This window comes from Anomaloglossus baeobatrachus, chromosome 3 (genome assembly GCF_048569485.1).
Source record: "Anomaloglossus baeobatrachus isolate aAnoBae1 chromosome 3, aAnoBae1.hap1, whole genome shotgun sequence".
In the NCBI taxonomy this organism is placed as follows: Eukaryota; Metazoa; Chordata; class Amphibia; order Anura; family Aromobatidae; genus Anomaloglossus; species Anomaloglossus baeobatrachus.
The window spans coordinates 400,200,364-400,228,010 of record NC_134355.1 but is presented as its reverse complement, the minus strand read 5'-3'; the positions used below and the strand labels follow the sequence as shown (position 1 = coordinate 400,228,010).

The 27,647-nt window shown below is 45.7% G+C and overlaps 1 long non-coding RNA gene across 1 annotated transcript; it reads right to left on the bottom strand.

Annotated features, from left to right (window-relative positions):
• Nucleotides 1-361: 361 nt before the first annotated feature.
• Nucleotides 362-23,512, bottom strand: LOC142295337 (uncharacterized). The gene is made up of 3 exons (XR_012751427.1): nucleotides 23,453-23,512; nucleotides 1,865-2,063; nucleotides 362-599 (listed from the first exon to the last, which is right to left on the bottom strand). It is a non-coding gene; the product is annotated as an uncharacterized LOC142295337 (long non-coding RNA).
• Between the last annotated feature and the right edge of the window lie 4,135 nt (nucleotides 23,513-27,647).

Below are 27,647 nucleotides of genomic sequence, written 5' to 3'. Positions count from 1 at the left end.
TTTTTCCACTGCTGGATCATCTCCAGTATCATACATTTATATATTTTTTCACTTTTTTGCAGATTGTTTTGTCAGTGATCTGGCACTATATTTTTATGTATTTTTAGGCGTAAGCTTTACAAATATAGCATATCTGTTTTTATTAAAGCAAAAACCCCCTCTCTTTTTTTACTGCTGGATCATTTCCAGTATTATACGTATATATATTTTTGCATTTTTTTTGTTGATTGTTTTGTCAGCGACCTGACACTATATTTTTATGTATTTTTAGGCACAAGCTTTATAAATAAAACACATTTTTTTACATTTGTTTTTATTAAAGAAAAATTTTTTTTACAGACATAAGTGTACACCCTCTCTGGTTTTAATCTCTTTCAATCCTCTCTCTTTCTTCTATCTGTTTCTTCCATTTTTTTCTCCACTTCTTTCTGTTTTTCACACACGTGATGTTCAGTTACTTCTTGGCTGACATCACCTGTGTAGACGTGAAGCCTCTTTTTCAATATATATGTATCCCCAAGTAGCAATTGGTATCATGCTGTCTTTTCCTTTGTCCTGATTAAGAAGGCGGACATGCCTTTGAAACGCGTTGACTTGGCCTAAATAAAGAAAATATAGCAAAGAATTCATCATATCGTTTGGCTTCATGGTTTTAGCGCAGTGTTAAACCCGACTTTCTTATCTATTCATGATTCCAAGGAGCCAAAACAGCAGAGTAATTGAATTTTGTAAGCAATAAATCTATGGGTGTACAGACCTTTTTGGATTTCATAAAAGTTTATTACATTGGAACATGAAATATTATCATTTTTTTTCCATGAAAATACTGTTTTTAGCCACAAATTTTTCCTTTTGCAAAGATAACAGGAGAAATTGGATAGCACAATTTGTTTTGTAATTTCTTTTTCTCCAGAGTACGCAGATACCCTATATTTGGTCAGAAACTACTGTTTGGGTACACAGCAGAGCTTGTAGGGGGAGGCAAGATATTTAAATTTGTATTGCAATTTGGGCTGGAATAATGACTTTTGTGGACTCCGGTGCTTCACAAAAATTTTTAACATTGGGACTTGGCAATGAAAATTAAGGGGGCTTTACACGCTGCGACATTGCTAATGCGAACTCGTTGGGGTCACGGAATTGGTGACTCACATCCGGCCGCATTAGCGATGCCGTTGCGTGTGACAACTATGAGCGATTTTGCATCGTCGCAAAAACGTGCAAAATCGCTTATCAGTGACATGGGGGTCCAGTCTCAAAAATCGTTACTGCAGCAGTAACGAAGTTGTTTCTCGTTCCTGCGGCAGCACACATCGCTCCGTGTGACACCGCAGGAACGAGGAACCTCACCTTACCTGCCTCCCGGCCGCTATGCGGAAGGAAGGAGGTGGGCGGGATGTTATGTCCCGCTCATCTCCGCCCCTCTGCTTCTATTGGGCGGCAGTTTAGTGATGCAGCTGTGATGCTGAACGAACTGCCCCCCTTAGAAAGGAGGCGGTTCGCCGGGCACAGCGATGTCGCCGGGCAGGTAAGTAGTGTGATGGGTCTGGGCGATGTTGTGCGGCATGGGCGGGTACCCACACTAGCGATATCGGTACCGATATCGTAGCGTGTAAAGCGGCCTTTACTTTTATTTCCCATGAAAATGCTGCTTTAGCCCCAAAGTTTATATCTTTCAATAATAAAAAGACAGGGGGCACCTTTCCCCTCTTGGGATCTCCAACAGTAACAACAGACAAATGTAAGATGAAAGAATTTCTGTATAATAGGGATCAACCAAGCAACTCCGTGTATATAGACAAAAAAAAAAAAAATATATATTTTATTGGTTCAAAAATAAACCAATTTATGTATATCAGCTCACCGTGTACACGCTGACTCCTGGCCTCTCCCTGGAGCACAGACAGGCACTGCCACAGCTCGATATTGCAAATAGAAGAAAGAAGGGTGATTGTTTCACCTGAAACGCGTAGTGCTGTGCTGGTCATGTCATCCGTTGTCTGCATGCTAAAATAAAGACCATGGCTTTCCTCGCCTGAAGAGCTGGATGTTCCTTCTTTCCTCTATCAAAAATAAACATACATAAATAGATGTCACATGAAGAGAAAAAAGTGCAATATTAAAAACATTTAAAAAACGTCACAGATTAACCGTTAACAAACACCCCAGATCTAGTACTATAATAAAATACTAGTGTGCTGATAATAAAATGGCAAATTTGATACAAAAGGCAAACATGCAAGCACGGGCTTAATTAAACCTGCATGAATATAACCCATGCCATATTAATAGACCACTTTATCTGACACCACCAACCCTGTCTCAGTGTAGGATAAGTAGGGAGCCTGGGTGCAGTACACTTAGAGTAAAGCTATGGTGAAAACACCATCGGTATAAATCAGTAAGTCAGACCAAATAATTCCATCGTAGTTCCAGACCAAAAAAAAAAAAAAAAAAAAGAAAAAAAAAAAAAGTTGTTCTATAATCTAACTACCCACTGCCATGCCATGCCAGTGGTGCGTGTTCCACAGATCAGCTTACATAAGGGGTGTTTCCCCACGCGTTCCATCACCAGAGATGTGACTTTAAGGGCCAAAAGGAAAGTGCAATTTTATCTCAGCATACTGATACCCCATATGTGGTTGTCAACTACTGTTTTGGCACAGAAAAAAAAGGAGCATTATATGAAATTTGGAGCGCAATATTGGCTGGATGTCATGTCCCATTTGTAAGGCCCTCAAGATGCCAAATATAGCAGAAAACCCCCACAACTGAGCAAGTGAGCCCATTTTGGAAACTACTCCCCTCAAGGAATTTATCTAGTGGTTTAGTTATCTTATTGGATCCACTGATGCTACACAAGTTTATAACATTGGGATGTGAAAATGTAAAATTATTTCATGAAAATTGTTTTAGCCACTATCTTTTCTTTTTCACAAGGGGTAAGAGGAGAAAATGAACTCACAATATGTAAAACAAATTACCCCAAATGTGGCAATATCCCATATGTGGTCATAAACTACTGATGGACACCTCATGGCAGGGCTCAAAAGGGAAAGAAATGCTAATTAGTCTGGAATGGTTTGGTCATGCCACTTTCAGAACCCTTGAGGTGCCAAACACTAGAAATCCCCCCAATGCGGCCCGATTTTAGAAACTACACCTCTCAGGGAATACATTTAGGGGTTTTGGAAGCATTTTTAACCTACAGGTGTGTCATAGAATTGTATAACGTTGGGTTGAGGAAATCAAACGTTCCACTTTCCACAGAAATTTTATTTTGTTTTTTTTTTATTTTTTAGTAAGAAAAACAGGAGGAAATGGATCCCAAAATTTATAGTGCAATTTCTGGTTATGGCAATAGTTAGTGTTCGGACTTCATTTGTGCATCTGGCAGTTCTTGATGAAGGCTTGCCATTTGACTTTAAGAGTAAAGATAAGCAAAGTTTCAAAATTTCAAATTTGGTATGAGCGTTTCTCTTTCCGGTTTGACGACGTGTACACGAACATTTTTGGGAAAACCATATAATGATCAGCTATTTTCATTTTCCAAAATGCATTAATAACATATGAGGCTTTTAGATAGGATTGTGGTGCTGTATGATGAATAGTGGGATGTGTTTAGTGGCGGGAGGGGATGGGGAGAGGCCAGAGGAGTGGCACACTTTTTGCTTTACTTTAACTTTATGTGTGGATGGTCCTGCAGCCAATGACAGCGCAGAAAAGGTTCAGACACAAGGACTTTTCACATTGGCTGCCTAAGTCACATGTCCCTCTGCATATAAAATGTGGACATGCGGCGTCTGCACCATTTTGTGATTGTTAAAGCTTAGGGAAGGTGCTGCTGCTAGACAGTTACCTTAGCTATGGATTTAATCATACAGTAGGTAGTTGAGATAGAAAGGAGAGCTATAGTGTAGAATAGAGACGTGTAGTATAGGGAAAGGTGTGTGCCACAAATTGGCATTTGATATTATAATTAGGTATTGCTATTTATGAGTACCTGCTAAAAATTTGTCAGTTAATTGTCACACTAGGTACGTGGAAGTACCAAGCGTATGGCAAAAGGGAAGGGAAGGGAAACCCTGTGTTTAGGGAAGTGGGAGATGGTGACCCCCGATCAAACCTACTGCTGGTCCCTGTGGTTCCTCACCACCCTAGATAGGTTGCAAAAGGGGAAAGAGATGAAAACCCAGTAGGAAAGCTACTTAATAGAATAAATACTAACAGTGGGAACAATAGAAACTCAGGGAGCATTTTGCACAGCCAAACACTGTGACCTCCTATTGCCAGAAACCACATGACTGTCTGTCACACATGACCTGAACTATCTCAATAGGTATTGGTACTTTTTAGTGCCTGCTAAAAATTTGCCAGTGAACCATCTAAATAGGTATTGGTACTTCTGTGTGCCATCCCAATATTTCCATCTCAGCCAAGAAATACATAATTTTACTTTTGCCTCTGACAGGTTTAGGCTTAGGGTTGTAAACCATTTGTTTCAAAAGGGGAAGAGCACATCAAACATGAGTGGTAAATCACGAGGTCGTGGTAAAAGGGGAAATAGATGGGGTGTTCGAGCTGTACATGTGGTGTTTGAGCTGTACATGTGGGACGTCCTATCATTAGTAAAGCACTAATGAGCAAAGACCAGCTTGTCCTATCCCTAGAGGACTGATAACTTCCGTTACTGGATGGGCTACTCCACTCAAATTTCTTTGGTAGTTGCACATTGCTTCAACTTGTAAAAGAGGGCCAGAAATTGCATGTGCTAGAGTGGACGGCAGTTAATTCCTCAGAGATGCCACCCCAATTACACTTGCATCCCCATGAGTCAAAACTCCCCATCTGACTGTGGGGAACCACACATGGGCGCGCCTGCAGAACTGTTCACACATCCTATCCAATGGGCATCTGAGGTCTGCTCCAAATATTCACTGACTGAAGAAGAGGAGGCAAGCATCTGCACTAATGCCCAAAATCTTTATCAGTTGGATCCAGGAGCGGGCAAAGTAGGGTCCTAGCAAGATCCAGACCCTCATCAACAGTAGTTAATCCCCGGGTTTGTAGGGGATGATGAGACGCAGATCCCTGAGGCGCATGGGTACTGTACTGTGATGTCAGGGCATAAAGAGGAGGAGGGTCACTATCAGGGTGAGCAGTGGGACAAAGTATAGGGTGACAAAGTTGTAGATGCCAGGTGGTGTTAACCCAGAGGCATGCAGCTGAGTAGCTCAGCAGAGGTGGTGGAGAAGGAAGACAAGGTGTTTCCCACACAGTCACTGAGTAATGCAACTAAGGCAATCACTGCATCCTCAGCCACAACTATGGCTGTATACAGCAGCAGTGGTACGTCTACATTTCACATGGTCAGCAAGGGCTGCCTAGCCTGGACCTTTTTTGCGACCGGAATGGATGACCCATCTCACGTTCTCTGAAAACTTTGTAAAAAATGACTCGGCTGAGGCAGAAATTCAAATAAATTTGTCTGCTACCTGCATAAACCATCACATGACCAACCAACATGCGTTACTCTGGGAATCTTACTGCACTAAAATGTGGCCTAGCAGGCATTCCCAAGCACCAGATGCCCCAACATCTGATGCTCCTTCCTCCATCACTTTGGTAACTGTTCTCACCCAGGTCTCCGCCCGAAGATCCTCCACTTGTTTACCAACTACAGTTGTGGTGAGTTCAAGGCATAAAAAGGTAAGAAAAAATATGAGCACTCACCGGTTGTTTGCTGTGTGGAAAAACCTTTTATTCAGGCATCGGAGTTACATGCTGTGCAGGGAGGGGAGAGGGAAGGAACAGGCAGCACGTGTAGACGACGATCGTTTCACACACCTGCGGTGCTTCGACGGGTCTGATTAATTGTGACATCACATACTGATATTTAAATTAACAAGTCAAGCGGTCATCAAAAGGGGAGTGATTAAAACAATGTTAAAAACAAAACCTATACAGGTGATGTGACAAACTGAAGAGTGCAATGTACGGCAGGCAACTAAAAATTAATTTAGCCTAAAAAGACTACTAAGTCATTTTTATCATTGAAGCCAATTTGGCTCATAGCCTTTTATCTCATGATATATTGAGCTTCTTTGCGGAGCAGTAGTTTGTGGGTATCACCGCCCCCTACTGGTGTTTCCACCAGTTCCAGTCCAGCAAAGGTTAATAAATTGCAGTCTGCATTATGTGTAGTTATCATATGATTGATCAATCGAGTAGCACCTATCCCCGTGGAGATGGAATTCCGATGTTCTCTGAACCTTATAAACAGTGGTCTAACTACACCATAAAAGTGCACATCCCAGACATGTCCTTCAATCGATACCATACAGTCAGTTCCTGCGAGTTTATAGAATTAATAATGACCCTGTGAGGCTGTCCAAACAAATTGATGATCTGACATTGAGATTTCTGGAACATGGTTACCCACGGTCCGAGATTGTATTGGCACAGGAACGAGCCTGGGAAAAAAATGCCATAGGGAATAGAAAAAAAATCAACCAAGACACCCCCAGACTAATAATAATGAAACACAAGCTAAAAACGCAACAACGGTTTGTGTTTAATTTTAAATATGGTCCGATGGATAAGATCATTCGATCCATCATTAATAAGAACTGGCACATTATAGAAAAAGAAAAAAGAATTATCAGAGATAGCCAGTAACAGACCTATTATTTCCTATAGACGTACAAAAAATATTGGAGATGTCTTGGTTAAAAATCGGTACGTTCCCCCCAAAACATGGTTGCATGGCACAGGACCAGTGGGTAACCACAGATGTGGAAATTGCTCCTTTTGCCAATATCATGTAACAGAAAAATCCTTTAGAGTAGGCGATATATGGCACACAACGAAACAACTAATTACATGCCGAACAAAAATGGTGGTCTATATCGTCTTCTGCCCTTGCGGCTTCTTTTATATAGGGAAGACAATTAGACCACTGTTTATAAGGTTCCTTCCCTCTCCCCTCCCTGCACAGCATGTAACTCCGATGCCTGAATAAAAGGTTTTTCCACACAGCAAACAACCGGTGAGTGCACAGATTGTTTCTTACCTTTTATGCCTTGAACTCTTGTGGACTTTGTATATGAGCACCACGGAGCTGTGATTATCCTGGCAAAAAAACTGTTAAATGCATTACCGGCAGAGTGTACAGCAGTGACATGCTTGGTTGTGAACTGATCCTGACTATATAGAGTAGTGCCCTGCCTTTTTCCTTCTCAGCTTTCCCCACAGTTGGGGTGAGTGAGAGCCCGTCCGTTGTTACAGAAATGGGCATTACTGTGGTTTTTGACTAATTTCACAGACTGAGTACACCACGTTTTTCAATCCCCCATAACATCTCTGCCTGCACTTCTCTCCTAATCCACCAGTTTGTTGTGTACAGCCTACTCTGCCCTCTCTCAGCACACCAGACATCCCTCGGTCCCGCAGTTCTGATCACAGAAAACATTATTTCCTACTACACATGCCAAAGCTAAGAGCTTGAACTTCCCCATATCCAATCTGCTGGCCACAGAAATGCTGCCTTCCCGCCTGGTGGATACATGAAGGGTTTCCGAAAGCTGATGGCCATTGCAGTCCCCCAGTATCAGTTGCCCAGTCACCATTACTTCTCTAATAAAGCTGTGCCTGCGCTACACCATCATGTTGCAGCCAAGATTACCTTTTCCTCAAAAAACAATGTCTCCCAGGGTGCATTTCACCACTGCCAAATGGACGAGCAAGCATGGCCAGGGGCGTTACATCTCCCTGACTGGGCACCTGGTTACTCTGGCTGCTGTGGGGGCAGGCAGAGAAGGAACTGCTTTCTAAGTCCTGAAATCCCCAAGGCTTGCAGGACAAACTTCTGGATCTAACACTTCCTCCACTGTTTCTGCTTCCTCCACCTCTGCTTTCAACCTTTCCCTTAATGTAAAACACATTCCAACAGTGCAGAGAGATCCCCCCCCCACTTCTGTATAGAGCAGCCAGAGTTCAATGCAATCAGGCAGTGCCGAAATTAATATGCATTAGAGAAGGCAGTCACACAGCTGCAGAGTTGTGTTCCGATTTCCAGGTCCAGTTTGATCAATGGCTGTCGCCACTGAACCTGGAGCCAGGGAAGGCTGTGTGTGATAACTGTGCAAAGTTGGTGGTGGCCCTACGTCTGGGCAACATCACAAATGTGCCTTTCATGGTTCACATCCTCAACCTGGTTGTACAGCAATTTCAACATAAGCAAAGATGATTGACCTTAGGGAGATCAACATCCACCACCACGGAGACACCATCACGTGTTTCTCAACGCAGTGATTCTAGAACAAGGCCCCCCTGGGAAAATATGCAAAACAAGACTGCCGCTGAAACACCATCACATGTCTCAATGCTAGCAGGAAAGTACAGCAATTTCAAGGCTACTATCCAGGCCTGGATGCAGTGCTGCAGAAGGCACGGTCACTGTGTGCTCACTTCCGCCATTTGCACCCTGCGGCTAATTGACTTGCATCGCTACAAAGGTCTTTTGGCCTGCTGGTTAACTGGTTGATATGCAATGTGACGAACTGGTGGAATGCCACTCTAACTATGCTGCAGTGACTGTGGCAGCTGCAAGCCCTGGTGCACTGTCATGACGCATAGCCTGGGACACCACAGTTCTTATCTGGGACAAATCGTGACTGTGGAGTGGGCACAGATGAAGGACCTCTGCTTCCTCCTGCACAGTATTGAAATGCTACAAAGATGGTTAGCACTGACGATTCACACTTTGAATATTCTGCAGGAAGATGTGGTGGTCCCAGAGGAAGCAGATTAGGAGGAGGAGTAAGGGATACCATTTTCTGTAAGGTCCAGACAGTCGTTGCACAGGAAGAAGCTGGGCAAAATATGCGTCGGGGTGGTGGGACTGTCCACCTAGGAATTGTGTTTGCTCAGGCTATTAGTATTTGATATGTATAGCTATGATTTCTCCTTACCTGAGCATTTAGGATGTGGTTATGTTCAATTCTATCACAGTATTGTCAGTAGTATATGATTTGCTCATATATGATTGCGTAGTTAGCATACAAAAGTTACATCAGTGCCATTCATAGGATTTAAATCATATATTCAGCATATTGAGGTGCATCAATCCATAGTCTACTCTATGTTCATGGTTGATGTTATGTTTACTTCCTACTGTGCATACATTTTCTTATGTATTTTGATATAATTTCTAGTGATTGTATTGTGATACCTGCACATGTAAACATCGGTGTTGTTTTCCAGTCCCTTAAAATAAAGGAAACTTCTGTTTTTTAATATATAATTAAATAAAAATTAAGACTTACTTTAAGCATGAATTTTCTTACCTTAACCCCTTCAGCCCCAAGCCTATTTTGACCCTAAAGACCAGGCCATTTTTTGCAATTCTGAATAGTGTCACTTTATGAGGTTATAACTCTGGAACGCTTCAGCGGATCCCGGTGATTCTGAGATTGTTTTTTCGTGACATATTGGGCTTCATGTTAGTGGTAAATTTATGCCGATATTTTTTGCGTTTGTGAAAAAAAAACGGTAATTTCGCGAAAATTTTGAAAATTTTGTAATTTTCAAACTTTGAATTTTTATGCTCTTAAACCAACGAGACATATGACACAAAATAATTAATAAATAACATTTCCCACATGTCTACTTTACATCAGAACAATTTTGGGAAAAAAAAAAAATTTAATGAAGTTATAGGGGTTCAAAGTTTGAGCAATTTCTCATTTTTACAACAAAATTTACAAAGCCACTTTTTTTTAGGGACCACATCACATTTGAAGCGATTTTGAAAGGTCTACATGACACAAAACACCCAAAAGTGACACCATTCCAAAAACGGCACCCCTCAGGCTACTCAAAACCACATTAAAGAAGGTTATTAACCCTTCAGGTGCTTCACAGTAACTAAAGCAATGTGGAAGGAAAAAATGAACATTTTACTTTTTGCAACAAAAATGTTAATTTAGCCTCAAATATTTCATATTCACAAGGGTAGCAGGATTAAATGAATCCCCAAAATTTGTTGGGCAATTTCTACTGAGCACGCAGATACCTCATATGTGGCGAAAAACCACTGTTTGGGCGCACGGCAGGACTCGGAAGGGAAGGAGCGTCATTTTACTTTTTTGAACAGAAAATTAGCTGGAATCGTTAGCCGCACCATGTTGCGTTTGGAGAGCCCCTGAGGTGCCGAAACAGTGGAGCTCCCCCACATGTGACTCCATTTTGGAAACTAGACCCCCATGGCATAGAAAAAAAAAAAACCAGTGGCAGATGGGGGGGGGGGCAGATGGGGCGGCGGCAGATGGGGGGGCAGCGGCATATAAAGGGAGCATCTGTGATTGTGAGACGGCGGCTGGGATAGGGTGGGAGCGGATGGGAGAGGGCGCAGTGGATGCAGGAGCGGCAGAGGATGGGCGGAGGGGGGGATGGGGGGGGGATGGGTGGGAAGGGGAGTGGGAGGTGAGATTGAGGATAGTTACCCTACAGGATGGATCTAGGCAGCTGGATCACAGGAGATGAAGGAGGCAGCAGATCGGGGAGGGTGAGAGGTGGGGGAGGGAGCGCAGCGCAGATCACGGAGGAGACAGGTGAGCAGAGCACAGATCACGGGGGTGAGAGGTGAGGGAGAGCGGACAGCAGATCACGGGGGTGACAGGGGAGGGAGCGCACATCACGGGGGTGACAGGGGAGGGAGCGCACATCACGGGGGTGACAGGGGAGGGAGCGCACATCACGGGGGTGACAGGGGAGGGAGCGCACATCACGGGGGTGACAGGGGAGGGAGCGCACATCACGGGGGTGACAGGGGAGGGAGCGCACATCACGAGGGTGACAGGGGAGGGAGCGCACATCACGAGGGTGACAGGGGAGGGAGCGCACATCACGGGGGTGACAGGTGAGGGAGCGCACATCACGGGGGTGACAGGTGAGGGAGCGCACATCACGGGGGTGACAGGTGAGGGAGCGCACATCACGGGGGTGACAGGTGAGGGAGCGCACATCACGGGGGTGACAGGTGAGGGAGCGCACATCACGGGGGTGACAGGTGAGGGAGCGCACATCACGGGGGTGACAGGTGAGGGAGCGCACATCACGGGGGTGACAGGTGAGGGAGCGCACATCACGGGGGTGACAGGGGAGGGAGCGCACATCACGGGGGTGACAGGTGAGCGAGCGCACATCACGGCGGTGACAGGTGAGCGAGCGCACATCACGGCGGTGACAGGTGAGGGAGCGCACATCACGGGGGTGACAGGGGAGGGAGCGCACATCACGGCGGTGACAGGGGAGGGAGCGCATATCACGGGGGTTACAGGGGAGGGGGCGAGTAGCTGATCACGGGGGTGAGAGGTGGGGGGGGAGCGGGCAGCACATAACGGAGGAGAGGGGGCGGGGCCGGGCAGCACATAACGGAGAGGGGGCGGGGCCGGGCAGCACATAACGGAGGAGGAAGCGGGCAGCCGATCTCGAGTGGAGGGGGCTGGCAGCACATCACGGAGGTGAGGGGTCGAGCAGCCGATCACGAGGGAAAGGGGCCGGGCAGCAGATCGGGGGGGGACCGGTGGCACTGTGGCAGATGGAGGGCGGTGGATCGGGAGGTGTGGGGGTGAGGGTGCGGGCAGCAGATACGAGGGGTGGGGGTGCGGGCAGCAGATCGGGTGGCAGATCGCGGAGGGCAGCGGCGGATCGGGAGGTGTGGGGGTGCGGGCAGCAGATCGGGTGGCAGATCGCGGAGGGCAGCGGCGGATCGGGAGGTGTGGGGGTGAGGGTGCGGGCAGCAGATACGAGGGGTGGGGGTGCGTGTGGCAGATTGCGGAGGGCAGCGGCGGATCGGGAAATGTGGGGGTGAGGGTGCGGGCATCAGATACGAGGGGTGGGGGTGCGGGTGGTGTGGCAGATCGCAGAGGGCAGCGGCGGATCGGGAGGCCGGTTTCATACAGTGCAATGGCAGCGCGGCAACTTCCGGGTCCCATGCTCTGGTCACATAACAGCATGGGACCGGATCTTGTCGCCCTGCCATTGCACTGTATACACTCACTGTGCTGGCGTGCTGCAGGGCCGACAAGTGAAGCTGATGGGGCGGTCTCCGGCAACAGGTCCACTGTGATTGGAGACAGCGGTCACAAGGCCGATCTCTCCAATCAGAGCTACTGGAGCTGGGGGAGGGTGATCCAGTGAGGTCACCCAGCTCCAGCCAATGGCCAGTGCTATAGCTGCACTGGCCAGGGCTGGATTTCAATGTTTCAGTTACTTTAAGTGGCTGGAACATTACAGTGGCTGTGATTGGCTGACGAACGCCGCTCAACCAATCACAGCCTCCGTAGGTCCGGGGAGGAGGCACCACCCCTCCTGAGGTCAGGAACAGGTCCCCTCCTCCCCGAATCTGCGGTTTATGTTAACCGATTGCAGTCACCGGTGGCTCCGGTGCCGCGATTACGCCATGACGGAAAGATCCGTCCTTGGTCGTTAAGGCCCAGGGCACCATGACGGATCTTTCCGTCCATGGTCGTGAAGGGGTTAAAGTTTAGTGGCATAAAACACAGTGTGCTTTGCAGTTCTAGAATTCCAACAACGGGAATGTTGAGTTGTCACTGCAGGAACACTAACAGTAGCAGCAGTTCAAATGGAAGAAGCAATGTCTTTGAAGTTTGGGACACATTTTTTAGACCATCACATGCATCAGCAGAGCAGAGTACAAGTCTGACACATAGTGAACAACTGGAGAGGATGGTGCAGGAGTATCTAGAGCTCAATATTGATGGGTTTGGACCCTTTTGCATTTTGGTCTTCATCCAGCATCCAGCTGTCCCCTGAAAGTGTAGACCACCTAATTTTCATAAAGATGAACAAGTCGTGGATGACTTTGCCAACCCAATCCCAGACTGTGTAGACTAGTTGATGGTGTAGTGCTAGGGATCTGAAAACACCAGCCATACACCTATCTGCCATCTTGCGGTCTCTGGTGAAGGTAGAAATGCAGGTTCAGGTCTCGTTACTGTGAAGACCCCACACATCCATGTTGCGGCGTTCGACTATTTGTAGTCTGTGCCAATTGTTGCCATTTTTCCTGTTGTCTGACTTTAATTTTTGGAAATATTGAGACTCCAAATATGGTCTCCAAATTGTCTTTTGCTTGTACTGGCAGGGGTGTGGGATCAAGAGGCCTAATCCTGTTGTGACGCCCCTGGACTATTAAGGTCGTCACAGGGTACTGCACAAACTACCCTCCCCGTGCAGTATTCATCCCCCCATGGTTCTGGGTCTCTATCCTGCAGTACTGCCTCCACCAGCATTCACAAATCCTAGATACACGTTGCACCACACCTGTCAGGCACACCAGTGGGCTGCTTAAGCAGGAATAGGGCCGCCCACCTAGGGGGGTCAGACAGGGAGGTGGGAGGTGTCAAGCAAAGTGGAGTAGGCCCTCGAGCTGTGAGGAGCTCTGAGGAAGCTGGGAGTTGGAGCTCCCAGGGAAGAAGTAAACTAGGTCGCAGACGGTGTTTTAGACCTAATGGAGTCGGACCCCCAGTCGCAGGGGATTGAAGCTAGGTGCCTGGAACCCATTGAGAAGGACGGTCAACAGCCTGGTCCTATCACCGGTCCGGGACCGAAGGCATGTACACGGACCCTAGGTCGGGAAGACGCTTCAGGCGACCCGGCAATTAACCTGCGGAGGACAGGGCCTTTATGGACTGTTCCCACCAGCTCCAAAATCGGGGCACTAGCGCAATGAGGGGGATAGGGCTTTCCTAGCAAGCGGCCCACTGAAATCACAAGCATGAGCCCTGAGAGCAGGCTCTTTCACTTAGCCATAGTAGGGAGTGGGGCCCGGATAGCTCCAAGCTACCGGGCCACTACGGACAATCTAAATTTGTGCCAAGAGGCAGGTTATGGACCACCGGCAGTGCTGCAGGGGACGGGACCCGGACGAGCTCCCCTCGATAGGCAATGGCAGCCAGAGACTTGGTTTACCCTGTTGTCAGCGTCTGCTTCATTGCTGAGTGAGTACCCGACTGTCCCTGTAATACTATTGTATGAACTGAGGATTTCGATTGCATTAGGGCAATGACAACCAGAGACAGGTTCTTGGTGCAAAGAAGTTTTATAATATGCCACCAACAATATGTACACAGAAAAGAACATAAACACAATATATACCTGCCAGGTTCGGAGCAAAGGGGAATTCCCGGGACCACGCACCGGACTCCCCCAGGGAGGCCACCAGGTGCAAACCCCTATACAGGGGCTGTCTGGCGATCACCCCAGAAGGCCTAAATGCGCAGCAGCCGGGACACGAAAGGGCAACAGGTTATAGTCCAAAAATATCCGTACGGGATGTGGAATGCAGGTCCTAGGGTGGATATGTACTGGACGGGACCGGGCACAAACACCAACCAGAGACAGCCGACAGAGTCCGGGACCAGAGAGTGCACAGCTCGATGAGACCAGGTGGAGTCCAGGGCCGATGTCAGGTGATTCACCAGGATCCAAAATACCAACCAGAAAATGAGAGCAGCGGGGCAGGAGTAGACAGTAAGCAGTATACTCAAGCAACTAGACTAAGCTTAGGGGCGGGCTTTTAAACCGATGAACAGGAAGTAGGGCAACAGAACAGAAAACTCCATGTTAACAAAGGGCAAGATCCTTCAGAAGTAAACTGGAAATCCCGGAACACTGACAGTCCCCTGCACTGCGTCCCCACATCACCATCCAGAGTCCCAGGGCCTACCCCTACCTGTGGAGGGTTACGTCATCTTGCTTCCCCACTCCATCAACCCGGGTACTCCCAACGGCAGCGGCGTTACTTCCAATTACCGTACACCACGGGTGGCCTCACGAACTATACCAAATCCCCTGTAAATAACCCCCTTTTACATTTGAGTGTGGCCCCGAATCTGAGCGGTTCGATCCGCTGCAGGGGCAGCACACTGTCACTCATCCACCTCCTGATTTTAAAAATGGAAATGCCAGGCTACATCTTGTGTGGTGCATGGACTATACCTGACTGCTGTGCAAAGACACTATGGGGAAATGGGGGAAGGGGGAAAATTGATACCACGGTTCTGCTGTCTGCCTGAAAGGTTTTTAAATATCAAGACTCCAAGATGGGTTTCAAAGTTGTGTCTTGCCTGTACTGGCAGGGGTGTGGGAACACCAGCCCTACACCTGTCTCTCAGCCACCTTATGTCAGGAAGCTAATGGCTGTGCCAAAACAGTGGGGATGCACTGTAAAACTTGTTTTTGCTGTTTTGGAAGCATTTCAACCCCACCCCACAAGGTGTTTTCGCTGCTTTAGGTTTTTCCTCCTATTGAATCCAATGGGATTTAAAAACTCTTGACTAACCATTCAGAAAATATCGGGAGGTTCGCCAAAGACCGACAAACCAAACTTTGGAAGGTTCACTCATCTCTATTAAAAAGAGTAGAGATGAACGTTGTTCGAATCGAACCGTTCGCCAATTTCAAATTCGAGTTGTTTTTGGCAATGTTTGATTCGTTTGATTAACTCGAACGATTTGCTTAACGTTCGACCGTTCGAGTTACCGTTAGATAACGGTTCAATCACCAAAAGCGCAACTGTAGCTTTTTACAGCTACGTGTGCAGGGAGCCATCGCTGGCAGCCTGAGAGCGGCGTACGCTGGTAACCAGGGTACAAATCGGGTATCCAAGTAAAGCGCTTTGCTTAGTAACCCGATGTGTACCCTGGTTACCAAGCACAGCGTCGTTACACGGGTCGCTGGTGGCTGGCTGCTATGGTGATCTGCCTGATTGACAGTTCACCAGCGACCATGTAGCGACGCACCAACTATCCCTGCCAGGTCGGATCACTGGTTGGATCGTTGGGGCGTCGTTATGTGTGACGGGACCCTAAGCGTTTCTTTGACTATAAACACAGCTATAAACGCAAGGGGTGGGTAGTACAATCACGTGTACAGGAAGAGGATTCCTTGTGTTGGTAAACCCAGAAGAGTGGATCCTTCCGGTACCGCCACCCCTGCTTCCACCTCCCGTCCGGCACCATGTCCGCTCCCGTCCTGCGCCATATCCAGACAGGAGGTGGAAGCAGCTGTGAAATCAAAAAAGTGAACAGTAGAAAAAAAAAAAAAATATCATATTCACCTTTCTGCAGACTCCTGACATGTCTGCTCCCAGCTCCTCTTCCCGGTACCGCCACCCCCAGTTCGGCTGTGTGCAGACTCCCTGGATACGTCCGATGGCTGCAGGGCCTGGCGATGATCAGCTGATGCGGTCACCTGACGGAATCAGCCGATCGTATAAGTCTCGCGGTGAGGCCGGCTTTTTACCCCCTGGCCGGCTAAACTATTAGCTGATGCCGTCAGGAGACTTCATCAGATGATTACCGCCGGCTTCTGCACAGATCAGACGGGAGTCTGCACAGAAGTGAGTATTTTTTTGTTTTTTGCACTGATGCATCAGCTGATTGTATAAACAGCTTTTATACAATCAGCTGATGTGTCATGTGATTCAGGCCCTTGAAGCTGACACATCGCCTTCCAGCAAACCGATCAGATGATATTGGATCCGGATTGGACGGCACGGGACCCTTGACCCAGGATTACTGTGGAGGTGGGTGGGGGGGTTCTTTATGTCAATAAAGATGGGGTCACTAATTGTGTTGTGTTTTATTTCTAATAAAAATATTTGTGTGTTGTGTTTTTTTTAATCTGTACTAGAAATTCATGGTGGCCATGTCTAATATTGGTGTGACACCATGAATTTCGGGCTTAGGGACAGTTGATAATATACAGCTAGCCCTAACCCCATTATTACCCAGCGAGCCACCCGTCACCAGCGCAACTGGAAGAGTTGGATACAGCGCCAGAAGATGGCGCTTCTACAAAAGCTCCAGTTTCTGGGGTGGCTGCGAACTGCAATTCGCAGTGGGGGTGCCCAGAAAGCTTGGGCACCCTGCACTGCGGATTCCAATCCTCACCTGCCTAATTGTACCTGGCCGGATACAAAAATTGGGCGAAGCCCACGTCATTTTTTTTTAATTATTTCATGACATTCGTGAAATAATTTAAAAAAAAAAAAAAGGGCTTCCCTGCCGGGTACAAGTAGGCAGCCCGTGGCTGCCTGCTGTACCTGGCTAGCATACCAAAATATGGCGATGGGGGGCAAAAAACTCCTGCATACAGTCCTGGGTGGAGTATGCTGAGCCTTGTAGTTCTGCAGCTGCTGTCTGCTATCCTGCATACACTATGGATGAAGTATGCTGAGCCTTGTAGTTCTGCTCCCACTGCCTCTCCCTCCAGCATACAGTCCTGGATGGAGCATGTTGAGCCTTGTAGTTCTGCAACTGTCTGCTCTCTTGCATACATTACTGGAGAATGGAAAACATATTGAAGAAGATATGACAGACCTTTTTTTTATTTTTTTCTAAAAATCTTAAAAAAAAAACGCATAAAAACGCAGTGAGCAAAAACGCAGCAAAACGCAGCCAAAAACGCAAAAACGCAGTGTAAAAAAAAAAACCAACGCAGTGTGAACTTACCGTAAGCATTTCTATGACTAAACGCAGCTATAAATGCAAGGGGTGGGTAGTTCAATCACGTGTACAGGAAGAGGATTCTTTGTGTTGGTAAACACAGAAGTGTGGATCTTCCCGGTACCGCCACCCCTGCTTCCACCTCCCGTCCGGCGCCATGTCCAGACAGGAGGTGGAAGCAGCTGCGAAATCAAAAGTGAACAGTAGAAACAAAAACAAAAAAAATCATTCACCTGTCTGCAGACTCCTGGGACACGTCCGATGGCTGCAGGACCTGGCGGTGATCAACTGATGCGGTCACCTGACGGCATCAGCTGATCGTATTAGTCCAGCGGTGAGACCGGCTTTTTACCGCCCGGCCAGCTTAAACTATCAGCTGATTCTGTCAGGTGACCACATCAGCTGATTACCGCCGGGTCCTGCAGCGATTGGATGGGAGTCTGCACAGAAGCGTGGAGTTTTTTTTTTCTACTGATTGTATAAAAGCCGTTGATTGTATAAAAGCCATTTATACAATCAGCTGATGTGTCATGTGATTCAGGTCCTTGAACACCTGAAACATCATCTGATCGCTTTGCCTTTCAGCAAACCGATCAGATGATATTGGTCTGGATTGGGCATCGCGGGACCCTCGACCCAGGACTACAGCGGATTGGGGGGGGGGGTTCTTTAGTTCAATAAAGATGGAGTCACTAATTGTGTTGTGCTTTATTTCTAATAAAAATATTTTTCTGTGTTTCTTCTTTACAGTTTCCTAGAAATTCATGGTGGCCATGTCTATTTTGGCGTGACACCATGAATTTCTGGCTTAGTACCATCTGAGAATACAAAGCTGGTATTAACCCCTTTATTACCCAGCGAGCCACCGCCATCACGGCCGCTGGACGAGCCGGATAAAGTGCCTGGAAATGGCGCTAAGAAACAATGCACCATTTCCAGGGGTGGCTGCGGGCTGCCGAGAATCCCAGCCCCCAGCTGCCTGGCTTTATCTGACTGGCGATCAAAATACGGCGGGAGCCCACGCTTTTTTTTTAAATAAAAAAAGTTAATGGGCTTCCCTTTATTTTTATTGCCAGCCAAGGTAACGCCAGGCAGTTGGGGGTGGCAACCCGTAGCTGTCTGCTTTATCTGCGCTGAGAATCAAAAATACTGCGGAGCGCTACATCATTTTTTTTAATGATTTATTTTTACAGTACTGTGATGTCAGGCAATCAAAATACAGGGAAGCCCATTTTTTTTAGTTATTTAAATAAATAATTAAAAAAAAAAATACGTGGGCTCCCGCTGCATTTTTTGTATTGGTAGCTAAGGGTAATCCAAGAAGCTACTGGCTGCTAACCTCCACTGCTTGGTGTTACCTTCACTGGCAATGGAAAATCCAGGGAAGCATTTTTTTAAGTTTTTTTTTTTTTCTTTTTTCTGCAAAAAAAACCAAAAAGACGTGGGTTTTGCCATGTTTTCGTATGCTAGCCAGGTACGGCTGCCCCAACCCCCAACTGCCTATTTGTACCATGAATTTCATGAGATAACAAACAAAAAAAAAAACAAAAACACATAGGCTTCCCCCCCATTTCTGTGTCCAGCCAGGTGCAACTAGGCAGCTGGGGATTGGAATCTTCAGCAAGGGTTGGCCCAAGCTTTCTGGGCCCCTCTGCTGCGAATTGCAGTCTGCAGCCGCACCAGCAAATGGCGCTGTCATAGAAGCACCATCATCTGGCGCTGTATCCAACTCCTCCAGCAGCCCTGATGCCGGGTGGCTCGCTGGGTAATAAAGGGTTAATACTAGCTTTGTTTTACTAGCTAGTATTAAGCCAGAGATTCTTAATTTCAGGCAAAGTTTGACCCAGCCATCTGCTACATCAGACAGCACTGCATGGGAGGAAGAACGCTGCTGCTCCAGTGCAGTCTAATCACTCAATGAGTGAGCAGAGGCTGCGGGTTGGTAAGCGGTGACGTCACCACTGCCACCGTTGCCAGAGTAACCTGACAGGCGGGTTACTATAGCAACAGTGATCTCTGATCACCAGATTCCCTGCGCCGCATTTCACCGGCTGTGGCATCCAGTCCCTGCATTTGGGCTGACTGTGTAAAGAGCGCCGACTTGCAGGAATGGGGAGCCAAGCATGTGCCAGAGTATCTCGCCGGTACTCGCCGAGTATACTGAGTACGGAGATGCTCAGGTGAGCACCGCATACTGGCGACATGCACTGACAGGACCTAGCATGACGTCATAGCCATGTGACCAGTCTGTAGCCAATGAGAGAATATAAACACACGTGACTGGTCACATACGATGACATCACGGAAAGGTCCTATCATGAGTGCTGGTTACCGGGAGGACACAGGAATGATCGGAAGGAGAAGTGGCGGGAGACAGAGTCTGCAGGACGCGTCGCGAGACCTGTAAGTATAATGGCAATGTTTATTATTAACTATGTGTATATGTATAATGTGTTTGTATGTGTTTGTGTGCCATTGTTTTCAATGGGGTTCGAAGGTGTTCGCCGAACGTTCGACGAACACACCCGCCGTTTGACGAACCGAACTCGAACACTAGAGGGGTGGCTCATCTCTATTTAAGGGCACAAATTTGGCAGTAGTTTGTGGGCACAAGATGCAGATCCCCCAGGTCCCCTAACAGCAGAAAACTCACAAAGTGACCAAATAGAAAGTTCATCTAGGCATGTTATAACCATTTTTATCCCACAGATGTTCCACCAATCTCTTCACCATTGAACATGAAAACTACATTTGTTACAATAAGTAGTAAATTTATATCAAAATGTTACATCTTTACCAGGGCTAACACAAAAAACAAAAAACCTATCTATAATATATTACCATATTTCTCCAGAGTACAGCAATACCTCATGTGTGGTCATACACTTCTGTTTTGGTGCACTGCAGTGCTCAGAAAAGGAGTGTTATTTGGCTTTTGGAGCACACAGTTTCCTGTAGTAATATCTGGGCACCACTTGCAGAGCCATTAAGCTGCAAAAGCAGCAGAAAAACACAAGTTGTGACTTTAGTTTGCAAAATAATCTATAGGTGCAGTGACAATTTTGCCAGCAAAGATGCTCATTGTGTCAGTGACATATCACATAACTATAGGTCATATCGTTAAGGGTTTAAGTGCGTTCTCACCTCTGTAGCAATGTAGTACATGTTGATGCTAACTGTAATTTGCAAATGCTGCAGGGCTCAGAAGGGTAGCAATCTGGTTTTGGGAACGTTGACTTTGAATTGTTTTTTTGGGAGCAATGATGCCTTTGTGTCGCTCAGGGAAGGGGGGGGTCTCGGTCCCGGGCGGTAACAAACGGGTATGTCACTCTGGTGGCCGTTGCCCAGTCCTGTGCCCTGGGCCCCTTTTGTAAGGGGGGATATTTACAGGTGTGAATAGAGTTAAAGTCATGTGACGCCACCTGCGGGTTGCGGTTAAGGATAGGGAACCGCCGCTACTAAAAGTTTGTACTCCCAGAGCTGATTGTGATTGCAGCAATGGTGTTAGGCCCTCCGCAGGTAGGGCCGTGCCTGGGAGATGATGAGGGATAATAACGGAGACCACACCAGGTTGTCTTTAACAGTCTCTACTCACTAGGACCCAGGAGTTGCTGGTTCAGGTTCCGTGGAGTAACAGTGCCAATGTAGTGACCCAGGTTGCTCTGTCCCCGGCACTATGTTGGTTGGGTCCCCATAGCGTGGAGCGTTTGGGGCCCTGACTGTCCCTTTTGGGGCACAGTCTCCTCCGTACGGTGGGTAGAAACCATCCCCTTACATGGTTAACCCTCTATGCCTGGTGTGGAGTGGAGAACTAGCTTTTTTCTTGTGCTTTGGTGGTATCGGCACTGGTACTCCAGGTCCCAGGTCCTGCATCCCCAAGATGATGCAGTTCCTTGTAGTGCCCTGAGTGGCTCAGGGGCGCTACACTTTTCCAGCACTAGAGACATATAAAACCTCAATTTTTTCATGTACAGACGACATGTCTAAGAAAGAGTTTGTTTCTTTAGCAGGATGAATTAAAGAAGTTTTTATTGGTGCATTTGTGGGTATATTACAGAAAAAAAAGAAAAAAAAAAAAGCCAAAATTTACCAACACCAAGATATAATATTTATGCTTTACAATGTAGAAGGCCCCCCCATTATAAAGGTGGGGGGCAGTACAGGTGCAAAATATGGGTGAACAACCACTTGCATACTTACTAAGCTATTACCCCTTCAAGAATAGTATTATAAATACACACAGACAAGGCTTGCATTGAAAGAAACCACATTATGGTCTGTCACCCGTGACACATATAATGAATTATGGCATGAGGAGAAGACTATGAAGGCCATGTAATGATTTGTGGGGTGTGGTGGACACTGAGGACCATAGAATGAATTGTGGTGAGGACACTCAGGACCATATAATGAATTGTGGAGTGGGGAGGATGGTATCAGGGCTAGATTATGCATTGTGTGGTGGGGAGGACACTGAGAACTATATAATGAATTTTGGGATGGAAAGGACTCCCCCCATATATGTAACATTATTCCCTTCTTTACATATGTAACATCACCCCCTTTCCCACATATATAACATAACCCCATTCCCTATACAGCTCCTGCATGTAACATCACCCCCTTTACAACGCAGCCCCCCCACACAAAACATCACGTCCTTCTCCATACAGCCCCACGCAAGTAAACTTAACTCTTCCTCATTCAGTCCCCCAGCATGCAGCCCCCCCCCCCCAACAACTGTAACATCACCATCTCCTTCCCAATTCCCAAGTGAGTAACATCACCCAGTTTGCTGCACAGCCTCCCAGTACGCAGCCCCACAAATGCACGATCAACCCTTTCCCCATTCGGCCCCACATATGTAAAATGACCCCTTTCTCTGTACAATTCCTCAATATGCAGCATCTTTCCTGTGCAATTCCCCAATATGCACCACCTTCCCTCTACAATCCTTCAATATGCAGCCTCCATGTAGGAACATCCAGTTATACTATGCCCCCAAAAACACCACCTCCCATTCCTCACCCTTATCTCCTTGGTGCAGCCCCTTAGGCTATGTGCCCACATAGCGCATATTCATGCAGTTACGCTGCGATCTGCACCGCAGCGTAACTGCATGCGTCCCCAGCACAATCTATGAAGATTGTGCCTAATCCATGCCCACGTGGCGTATCAGAACGCAGCGATTCGGCTGCTGCCGAAGCGCTGCGTTCTAAGAAGTGACATGTCACTTCTTTCGGGTGCTTTGCATGCAGCCCCCGCTCTATGGGAGGGGCTGCAGTCAGAGCGCATGAAATCAGCAGTCACCGAAGCTTCAGAATGGAGCTTTTCAGCTGCGCTCTGAAGCACATATGCAGTGACGTTACGCTGCTGTGCAGAGCTCACACACGTGGGCACATAGCCTTAGTCCTCTGTGTGACCTCTCCACAGCCATCATCTTCAGCAGCCACAGCACATTTCTGAGCACTAGGATGATGGAAATCAGCATCGCACTGGAGGAGGAAGCCCCACCCCTTCCAGTTACATCATCATCTTACAGGAGCAACTACATTCTAGCCACAGAGGATGTATTCCTGTGATTCTGCTGCCTGCACTGTGCAGCGGAGCATCAGGATTGCTCCCTGCGCGGTGCACCGATTATGATAGATGAGGACAATCTGGTCATGGGGCTCCAAACAACAAGTCAGATTGCACTCATTGATAACTGCCCTGCATGAGCCACCCTTAACCTCTGGGCCCTGATGCAGGTGCATGGGTAGTAAGACAGCCAGTAGCCCACACCTTCTCTCAGTAAAATATACATAGATAGGACTCGGCTCTGCTTGCTGGTTTAAAGGGGTTGATTTCTACTTGGACAACCCCTTCTCAATCTGTAGGTTTCCCACTTATAAAAGAACAACACTTATACTCACCTCCGATGCCAGCGCAATTCAAGCAGTGTCCATACTCAGGGCCGGCGCAAGTGCTGGGGTCCTTGGCAGCCGGGAGGAAGGGGGGTGTGAATGTACCAGAAGATGCAGTGTGTACATCATATTTTCTGCAGGGAACAAATTGAGGGCGATTATTTATTCAGTTGCATAGTGAAGGATAGATATTATTCAGGAACAGTATAATAATTCTGCTATTTTTAAGGCTATTGTGCCGGGATGTTCTACAGAAGACCAGAGAAGATGGAAGTCTGCGGAGGAAAAGCTTTGGATGTGAAAATTCTTCATAGTGTCTGGACAAAAAGAAGAAAAGAGAACAACAACGATCAGAGACAGCGTTATCTATAGAGGTACCTGGAGTGGAGAAATTGCTGTCTTTAATTATTATGACCTGCAACCAGCAGTATACAGTGCCTTATGAAAGTATTCAACCCCCTTGGCATTTTTGGTGTTTTGCTACCTCACAATGAGGAATTTTCATTTTTTTTTATGGTTTGCAACAGGAACATTGCTGCAACTGCAAACAATAAAATAGGACAAAATAACTGAAAACTGCATTGTACAGTACAATGGCTGATTTTGAAAAAAAAAAAAGAAAAAAAAAAAAAGATGGGGGGAGGGACCCTACATAGTTTTAATTATGTTTCATAATAATAATAATAATAATAATAATAAAAAATAAAAAAAACAAAAAAAAAAAACGCATGGGATTAACTTTACTTTTCAAAGCCAGCCAAGAGACAGTTAACAGCTGAGGTTGCAGCCTGCATCTGCTGCTGTACCTGTGCTGGTTCTGAAAATTAAGGGGAACCGCATGTCATTTTTTTTTCCCCAAAAATGTATTTAACTCTGCTAAAAAGCTGCACAAGCTATCTAGCTTATCTCTTTATCTCTCTTGCATCTACAATATCTATCATTTTACGAGCATTGTACATCTTTTAAACCAAGAAAACCATTAACCCTTTCACGACCGGCCGATTTTTCGCTTTCCGTTTTTTTTTTTCGCCATTCTTTTTCTGAGAGACGTAACTTTTTTATTTTTCAGTCAATATGGTCATGTGAGGGCTCATTTTTTGCGGAACGAGCTGTACTTTTAAATGAAACCATCAGTTTTACCATATTGTGTACTAGAAAATGGCAAAAAAATTCCAAATGCTGAAAAATTGCAAAAAAAGTGCGATAGCACTATGGTTTTTGAGATATTTTATTCACTGTGTTCACTATATGGTAAAACTGATGTGTGGGTGTGATGCCTCAGGTCAGTGCGAGTTCGTAGACACCAAACATGTATAGGTTTACTTTTATATAAGGGGTTAAAAAAAAAAAAAATCGGAAGTTTGTCCGAAAAAAGTGGCGCACGTTTTACGCCATATTCCGTGACCCGTAGCGTTCTCATTTTTCGGGATCTTAGGCTCAATGACGGCTTATTTTTTGCGTCTCGAGCTGACGTTTTTAACGGTACCATTTTTGCGCAGATGCTACGTTTTGATCGCCTCTTATTGCATTTTGCGCAAAAGTTGTGGCGACAAAAAAACGTCGTTTTGGCGTTTGGAATTTTTTTGCCGCTACGCCGTTTACTGATCAGATTAATTGATTTTATATTTTGATAGATCGGGCGTTTCTGAACGCGGCGATACCAAATGTGTGTATATTTTTTATTTTTTTAACCCTTTAATTTTCAATGGGGCGAATGGGGGGTGATTTGAACTTTTAGGTTTTTTTGTTTTTTTTTAATTTTTTAAAACTTATTTTTTTACTTTTTTTTTTTATTTTACTAGTCCCCCTAGGGGGCTATTGCGATCAGCATTCCGATCGCTCTGCAGTATCTGCTGATCACAGCTGGAAGGCTGTAAACAGCAGATACGCTGTCTTTCTCTTTTGCTGTGCCCCGGGCACAGCGAAAGTGAAACCAATTCATGTGTAGTACAGGAGTCATCACATGACCCTGTGCTACCATGACAACTATCGGGAGTCACGTGATCGCGTCACGTGACTTCCGGTTTCGGCGGTAAGTAAAACTTTACCGCGATCGCGCTTATAATGGCGCTGTCATGTATTGACAGCGCCATATAAGGGGTTAATCGGCACGAGCAGATAACGATTCTGCTCGTGCCTAGCAGGCACACATCTCAGCTGTGAAAATCAGCTGAGATGTGTGCCGATCGCGGCATGCTGCCGCCGGAGGACCGCGGGCAGTAAGATTATGTCATTTAGGACGTAATTTTACGGCCCGCGGTCGTTAAGGGGTTAATTTTAGTATCAACCGGTTTTTTTTCCGATACGTATCACACGGACGCTATCCATCTGCTATATTAAGTGAAAGCTGCACACCAAATTCAGAGAAATAGGAATAAGCATAACTGCTTTATAATACATAAAGAATGAAAAATACAATTAGCCATATGAAAAATTGAAAAAAAATTAAAATGTGACATTGCATAACTGCTGAGGATTATTTGAAAAAAAAAAAAAATAAAAAAAATGATATTTAGCTAATGTATTGATCAATTCATTACTGCTCCATAACCACTTCATGGTAATCTCTTATTTATGGGGTTCCTAACAAAATGTTACCTCTATATGTGGTTAAAACCTGCTTGCATGTATGGGTACCTAGCCAATGCTACCGCTATGTGCAGTTGAAACCTGCTTGTGTATGGGAAGCAAGGGACCTGGCTATAGAGGAAATTGAATAAACATGACTAAAGGGCAGGACTGGGTTCTCAGACAGAAAAAAAATGCAAAACAATCAAAAAGACTGCTGGAACACCATTGTAAATGTGAACAGGGTGCTAGCTAAAAAAACACATAAGCAGGTTTTAACCGCATATAGAAGTAACATTTGGTTAGAGACCCCATAAATAAACAGATTACCGTGAAGTGGTCATGGGGCAGTAATGAATTGATCAATACATTAGCGAAATATCTCTTTTTCAAATAATCCTCAGCAGTTATGCAATTTCACATTTCAATTTTTCATATGGCTAATTGTATTTTTCATTCCATATGTATTATAAAGCAGTTATGCTTGTTCATATGTCTCTGTATTTGGTGTGCAGCTTTCACTTTATATAGTGTGTGTATTTTTATTTATATATATTTATATCTGGAGCACCCATGGACACGAGCCCTGTAAAAACACGGATTTGTGAAGATTTCATTTGACTAATTAGTATGCGTGTGAATGTGTCTACAGCATGTGTGAAAATGGACACCCCACTCTGGAAACACGGACGTGTGAAATGGGCCTAACAGGCAGACCTAAACCTCAGACAGATGAAGCTGCTGAATTGAGGTCAGGACATCTGTGGACGGTCGGAGTATTCTGCTCTTTAACATGGACTGAAATTTAGTTGTGAAAATCTGGCCTACAGCACACAAACCATTTTTTCTTTAACTTTTTAAAGGGGTTATCTTAGAAAATTTAGATTTTCTTCTCATGGAGCTTAACATCCACCTGCCTGTAAGTTCTAAGCACCTACTCATTCTGCCCGATTGTTTTGGGGGAAGTGCTGTGACAGAAAAATGGCAATGGTAGCATTTCTATTTCTGTTTTTCTTTTCCACATTTCATTTATGGTTTAAAATAGGTATATTCTATTTGGATGAAAAAATTAGAAAATAAAAAGTTTTAGATCATTAGTACTAAAAAAGTTTGGAGTTATTTGAGTGGCTAAATGCTTTGAAGAGTTTTTTTTTTTTTTAGTACACCTAGCGTATATGAACCCACAGTTGTTCAATTGTTTACGCTATACATATTTGTTGCCATGGTAATCCGTAATTCGATGATCGACAGTGAAATTTAAATGGATAAACTTAGTCAGAGCAAAGTTCAGATGCTACAGATCCAGGCTGTTTTTGGCTGTGCAGCACAGCCGGCATCTGTCACATATGACATGGACTCTGCTCCTGAGTCAACTTCCTACGAAACCTTAGAGACCGTTGACAAAAATGTATGGCATAGGCTGATAAAAAAAAAAAGTTCCAAATGTATTAACTCCTCAAGTGTTAAAAACAAAAAAAAAAAAAAACAAAAAAACTTATTTAAAACAAAACCCCTAAGGACCAGGCAATTTTTACCTCCCCTTATTCCTAGAGCCATTTTTTTTTTTTTTTTTTACATTTTTCTACCGATAAAGCCATTTGAGGGATTTCTTTTTTGCGGGACGAGTTGTACTTTT